Raw genomic sequence first — 7,448 nt, 5'->3', positions numbered from 1 at the left:
GAACGGCTTGCGGGCTATTAAGGCCCCGGGTGGTAAATGAGGAACCCCCTATGGGAGCCTCTTGGGTAAAGCTCCTCTCTGCAAACTGTAAGGTTTCAGGGGTAGGCGCTCCCGGGAGGCGACCCGCGGCTGGGCTGCTGGTCGCAAGCCAGGCTAATAGCCCAAGACCGGGGTTGGTGCATCGCCCATACCTATCAGACAAGGAGGCTGGTCAGCCTGACACCTGCCTTGTCTGTTCCGCTACTCATGAAGAGCTCCCTTGCCGGTTTGCTATTCCTAAAATTGTATATAGTTAATAAAGTGGCCCTTGTTTAATCCAAAAATGGTTGTCTGTCTCGTTATTCCCCTGTGGGGGAATTGCCACCCGTTGAACTAACTGTGCACTTGGGGCTTCCAGAGGCGTCATTCAGCCCGCAGCTCCAGGAGAGCTCAGGCAAGGGTGTGTCTTGGGGCTCTTTTATTTAGTTATTTATTTGCCTCTTTCCCCCCTGCAAACAGAGGAGGGAGAGAAAGGAGGAGTCGGAGCAGCTGTCGCTCCTTCCTTGAAGCTGGCATTGCAGTCCCTGCTGTTTACTTTCTCTCTCACTCTCTTGGCAGCCTCATCGCCAAACATTCGCATTCATAAGATTTCCTTGAAAAGGGTTTTCGTGCTGTAGCGTCCTTCCCCCCCCCGACACCCTTTTAAAATGTGAGTCTGGTTGTGGTAGCGCTGTGTGAAATCCAGGGGGCTTCAGATTACCCAGGCGTGCTTAGTGGGAATTTCTTCTGTCGCACAAAGCTCTTACTCTTCTCCATTTCTCATGTACAAGGCAGCTATTGTGTCCTCCGCCCATCACCTAGGGACTTCCCGGGGAGAGCATCACTTTAAGGCTGCCAGATTTCCCTTCCTTTAGAGGAATGTCCCTCTTTCCAGAACATCAAAGCTGCATGGAATTTAAGGGTTATATCTCAGCCATCTAGAGACATGACTCCTTCCTTGCTCCACTTCACTCCTGCAGTTAGACCCAAAGTGGCACCAGGAGGGTTTGTGATGGGGGGGGGGATGGCAGCCCTTTGCAGGGGCAGGCCCCGCTTTCAGACAAGACAGGTTGTCACACTCAGCTGTCGCAAGGGTTTGGAGGATGGCCATGGGTAGAATCCAGGGTGGGAAGATGAAGCTCCAGCCCAGGATTCACCTCAGAATGGGCTTCAGGCTAGTTACTTTTTCTTACGAGCAACACCCAGGAGAGTTTCACTAGACGGGTCCGAGTGGATCAAGCTCCCTCCTCTCTGTCTGCTGCCATGAATTCTCTCCACATTCCTCCCTGTTTTCACCTGTGAGGTTCTTTTATTTGTTCTACTTCCCCACCTGTTTCGCCCACCACCATCCTCTTAAAGTAACCGCGCAACCATGCGGGGATCCACGGGATTCTGTTCTTTGTACTCCACCCCCCAACCTTGTTGCCATTGATCATAACCCTGTCTTCCTGCCCAGGTGGTTCTGCGCCCTCTCCCTCCTCCCTTCTTAGAGACGTCCCCTCTCTGAGAGCCACTAGACATGATCCCTGGGCCTCCTGGGAATAGTCTCCGACTAGCTGTTTGGCCTCGGTAGGATCTACTGGGCCCATGTCTGGTATTTCTGGCATAGTCAGGAGAGGGTGGACCTTACACAGGTTTTTCCCCTCACTTGCAGAGTTTTTGAGTCAGGGGAGGATTCCTCTCTTGTTCCCATACCTGTTAATCCAAGAGGACCTGTCTTTCAGTAGGAGGTAATTAGATTAACTTTGATTTAAACAGTTTTGATTAGATGAACTACCCCATAACATTTTTGATGCTCCCAAGTAAAAAAATCCTGGCTACGGGCCTGTTCCTAAATAATGTTTATATACATAAGTCCCATTTTTGCATTTTGATTTTGCATTCATCCATCACTTGCTAAATTGTTCTTTACTTCAAAGTCAACAAATATTTCAAATAAGCTACAAGTGCTTACATCATATGACCATAAAATCTGAAGAATGACATTTATGCCAGTTGCACATCTTATTGACACTTTGTGTTCTGTTTTCATTGAGATAATGAACTGTGGAGTAAAGGTTGAACAAGGCTCAAGCATGAAGAACTGTGGCATTTTTAGCTGAATGTGTCAACAAAGGAGTGGAAAAGATGAAATCATGAATGGAGACATAGTATGCTGGAGACAAAGTATGCTGTACAGACTGCATCCCAGTCCCCAGAATAATGGTTTTTCTTCTACCTAAGATATTTACCTGCCATGATGGTTGACTGAAGAAGTTACATTTCTGTCTCTCCACCATCCTTTGCTGTCTATTACAAGATGAATGCAGGGCATGTAAAGCATATGCAACAGCATAAACAGCATTGTAGATACTGTAGCTGGGGCCAGTCATACTCATTTCAAAAATATCTGCAGGAAGGCTCTCCAGCTTCTCCTCCCCAGTACAATTTTACTAAACTCCTTCCCCAGTGGTGAATATGAGAAATGACAGAGGAATGCCTGTTCCCAGAAATCCCTGATGAAGCCATCTCCTTCTGTCCAAAGAGGATTTCTGCTCTGAAGAAATTGTTGAAATCCTGGTGGTTGGTTGGTGTGAACTCTGAAGGATATAGCACCATGAAGGATTAGTTTGTCCCAGTCTCTTTGATAATAATAGGACACAAAATCCATCTGAATGGTCATAATATATACTTTCCCTTTAAGCTTTGCTGTTGTGAGTGTTATCTCTAAGAATTTTATCAAACACCTCATATATGAGATAGACTCACTGTCTCCATAAAGGACAACTACATTGGCTTTACTCTCCATTGCAACAACAAATTTTTCCAATCCATCTTGCATTGCAGTAAAATAATAATCTATGGTTGTGGTCTCTGCAAATTTTTCTATGAAGGCCAAACAGATGCCATTCTGTAAAAACAGAGGAAGCAGGGCTTGCTGAAATCTTTCTCCACGTTCATCATCCACAACAAGGAGCCCAATCCATGTCCACCTGAAATGCAGAATTAAGTGGAGAATTCCCATGTATTGTTTGACTTTGTTTGGTACCATCTGATAGACCGAAAGGCCTGATAATTTTTCATTTATTATTGAAACAGAGACATAGATGAGCTATAGGAATTAAACATTGGGAGGGAAGTTGAGAAAATGAGATTGAATAGTTTTCAAAACACCTCTCTCTGTGTTAAAAAATAGTGCGCATTTTCCAGTAGGGTTGCTAGTAAAATAAAAATAAAAATCAAAGACAGATCTATGCTTCACTTTGTGATTGTTTATGAAGAATAAATGAAAATGGTTTGAAGGGGCGTGATGTTGAGCGAGGTGTATGCCTAAGCCCTGAGCTCTTCCTCAACATACCTTGAATAATTAGACAATTGCCCTTCAAACTTGATATTGAAATCCAAAATATAGAAAAACAGACAGGAAAAGGGAACACCCTCAAAATTGCCATTAAAATCTGGCCGGTAAGCTCGTTCCCTTTCTATAATCCTAGACGAAGCTAATGCCGAAGCGGCAATTGCGGGAGCACAAAATGGTAGACAGAACAATTGAAGATGAGGAAATACTTACACCTCTACCTAAAATAGACCTTATTGATATGGAAGATCAAATCCTTGTAAAATTAAGCAATCTACTGAAACCAGTTCAGGACCAACTAGGAGAAATAATGAAAAGCATAGCAGATACAAAGAAAAAAGTGGAAAGTGCACTAGCACTGGAAGAGACTGTTCAAGATGAAACACAAAATTTGCAAAAAGAAAATGACTCTTTAAATAACAAAGTCCTAACTTTGGATATGGAACTTCGTAAAAATATTATTAAATTCAGGGGTTTTCCTGAACAACTCAATACAGAAGAAGAACTCAGTGACTTTATGGCAAGCTGGCTAGCTGATATCTTGCAACTAGGAGAAGACATGGTGCCTGTTATTGTTAAGGTATATCGTATAGGCTCCCCAAAAAATCCACATAGAAAAGGCCCAAGAGACATAGTAGTTTCTGCATTGGATTACAGAGTGTTAAAACAGATTTTAACAGCAGCAAGGGAGAAAGGAGCATTTGATTAAACAAGCCACAGAACTGAAGCGTTTCCGGACCTTCCCCCTGAATCCATTGGTAAAAGGCGAGATTTAAAGCAAATAACCTCACAACTACAGGAAGCCAAAATAAAGTATAAATGAATTGCAGCAGCAACTCTACATCTTCTCTACAAAGGAGACAAACTACAAGCAACAAATTTAGAGTCAGGATTTAAACTGTTGAAAAAACTGGGACTGAAAACTCCAGAAGACCTCAAAAAAAAAATCACTACAAAAGAAAACTACAATTCAACTTTACTCCACCAAAAGAAAGCAAAATACCAGTGCCTAATGCATGCTAACATACTGATCATTAAGAGCAATCTGTAACTTAAATAGACAGTTGATTTCTTTCATAGTTTATAAAAAATTTATTTGATAAAGTTTATAAGATTTAGCACTGTTAGTTTTAAGTAAAATTCAAATCTGAAATTAAAGTATATAAAGTGGGTATAGGAAGGAGGTGGTGAATACTTAGATATGGGTGGGAGTTGGGGAGGATAAGTAGATAGTAAATCAAGTTAGTTAAGATACCCTACTTGGAGACAGGAATTTTTCCTGCCATCCTGCAAGAGTTTGCAGGAGCCTTTAGGTAACATATAGTTTAAGTGTGCTGGTTTCAAGTTAGAAATTAGGTTTTTCTTTTCTTTTTCTTTTCTTTTTCTTTCTAGGAGATAGTTAGGCAAGGCTTTTTGGGAAGAAAAGTTTAAGGAACGTTGGTTAATATATCCTGCAAGAGGGATAATTGCAATTTACTAGAAACCTGAATATACCCCATCTGGAAAAATATTTTTAATATGAATATTGCATATTGAAAATCATATGTTTAGAAACAAAACAATAACTGTTATTAATCACTAATGGAAAATGCTTAGTGCTATTTAGATAATCTTATTGAATGTTATCGTTCCGAAAGGTTTTAAAGTGTTTTATGGTTTGTTAAAGTTATGAATATTCTTGTTTTATATTACAAAAAATAATATATATATATATATATATTTAAAAAAAGAAATGAAAATGGTTTCATTTGCTTGGAATGTGAAAGGCACAAAGGGGGGGGCTAGATGGATATATCTGATGAAGTAAGCTTCATTACTATGAAAGGTTGCACTCTAATAAAGTTTGTACTGTCATAAATGTGGTTAGCCTGTAGAAGTAAAATAGAACAGAAGTGCAGAGAAAACTTTAAGATGATCAGAGCTTCCCATCTAGGTGAATTAAAGTGATTTATTGGAATGGAAAGGCCCTATTTTTGAATTTAAGACATGTGTGTTTAGAACCAATGATCCATCCTTTAAATATTATATTATGTTCTTATTGAGTAAAGTATTTTATATGGTGGATCATTCAATCATGAACATATACAAAATGTGATGTGGAAGTTCATAGTCGGCATACCCAACCTACTTGTGGAATATTGTAGATAGCTAACACACTTGCTATGTGGAGGGAAATTTCAGCTTCATGTCCTCCAATGACTGCTATCATATTGTTCTGGAAGTCACACTTGTAGTTTGGGAGAAATCTGTTCTTTGTTGAGATAAGTTCTACCGTGGCACGATAGGTCTCTTTTGCATTGAAGTAGCTGTCCCAGATGCGGAAGCCTAGGGTGACATTGGGTAAAATCTGGAGGTTTTCATTGATTTCCTTCACAGCAAATGCCATGGCCAAGACATGTTGATAATGACTAGTCAGTACACTACAACAAGAAACAGAAACCAACTCAGCAAAAATTATTGCAGTATTATTGTGCAACATGCTTAATTACTCTTACTAGAAATATTGAATGTGATATCAGTACAATGGGTTGGGTCAAGTTATAATGAGATTCCCTCCATTCCTTTTGAGGTGCAATCTTTCTCTCATCCAGAGATTCCTTTTTTGTGTATTTTAGGTGATTCTCTAATCATTCAATATCCCATTAGAGAGTGAATGCTGTGAGACTCTCATGTAATTACTTTAGAAAAAATATTGAAGTTGGAGATCAATCTATTCTTTGTAAAGAGAAGTTCTGTTTTGGCATAATAAAACTTTCTTGCATTGAAGTAAGTTTTATAGAAGTTCAAGTCCAGAATGATATTGAGGACTATCTGGTGGTTTTCACTGATTTCATTCACAGCCAATGCCATAGTCAAGACTTGTTGATAATAATTAGTCTTTACACTACAACTAGAATCAAAGAGCACGAAACAAAATTGGCCTATTATCATTTGTGATGCTTAAATACTCATATCTTCCTAGAAATATTGTCTGCAGTAGCAGTACAATGGATTGGTTCAAGCAATAATCAGAATCTCTCAACTCTATCTCATTTGAAATTCAATGCCTTCTAATCCAGATATTGTTTCTGCGTATTTTAGGTGATTCTGTATTCTCACTACAGAGACAGTGCTCTAACACTCTGTAATGTAATTAAGCTGTAATGCCCCATGGAAACTGAAAAAAAACACTTAAAATAGCATTGGCCTCTTATCTATAACCCTTGAACAGCTAATTGGAAATACAAAGGATTTCTATCCAATCCAGTGAGCAATCTAGCAGTGTGGGGATGGGTACAACTTAGATTCAAGTACTATATTTACTAAGGTTTCGTTAGCATCCTTATCTGCACCCAATGGCTACCTTTTGATAAGTAAAACGTTTTCTATTATATCATAACCTAAAAACCTAAAAAGTGTTTGCTTTCCATATAGGGTCATGGTGGACTCTAGTCAGGGACCCTCTCTTCCCTAAAGAAATATGAGATGGGAAGAGGGTGGCAAATTAAGTGAAAAGTTCAGATTTCATCTTTATATTCCTAGAATTATATGCAGTGTGAACAACTTGTCAGGTACTGTCATGATTTGCCCAGATAATAGGCACTGGAGGGGGGGAGAGAATCATCCTTACATCTCACATCACATATGATACATAATTGGGGAGTTCCCTGAAAACCATCATTTTTGAAATCATATAACATAAAATTCACAGATAATAGGTACAAGAGGGGGGAAAGTCCTTACAAAGGCATATCATATGCCATATAATTGGGTGGTTCTATGAAGTCCATCTCATCTGACGCAGCACAGATAATAGAACTGATTCCCCCAATGATGAGATCTCCTTCTTCATAGTATTTGAAAAGGTGTGAGAGGGGTTCACTGATGGTGCATTTAGCACCATGAACCTTGCACATGGATGGACAGAGCAGCAGCATATGAACCAACACCATGAGTGATACCATTCTGCAATTAGTTCACCACAATAAAGATTTCTGTCTTGTCATGTGACTATTGGAGTCAGTCCAATTTGAAGCAATCTGACCAGCATCATCTCCTGCATTTGGTTTCACATAGCATAGATCAGATTGAGAGCACCCTGCCTTTCCAGCAA

The 7,448-nt window shown here is 39.9% G+C and overlaps 1 pseudogene; it reads right to left on the bottom strand.

Moving 5' to 3' along the window:
- Positions 1 to 3,049, bottom strand: part of LOC107122975 — a 12,655-nt pseudogene extending 9,606 nt beyond the window's left edge.
- Positions 3,050 to 7,448: the final 4,399 nt, after the last annotated feature.

The sequence above is a fragment of the Gekko japonicus genome, unplaced genomic scaffold, assembly GCF_001447785.1.
Source record: "Gekko japonicus isolate JY-2015 unplaced genomic scaffold, Gekko_japonicus_V1.1 scaffold171, whole genome shotgun sequence".
In the NCBI taxonomy this organism is placed as follows: Eukaryota; Metazoa; Chordata; class Lepidosauria; order Squamata; family Gekkonidae; genus Gekko; species Gekko japonicus.
Note: the sequence above shows the minus strand (reverse complement) of the source record. Positions and strands in the feature narration are given on the sequence as shown.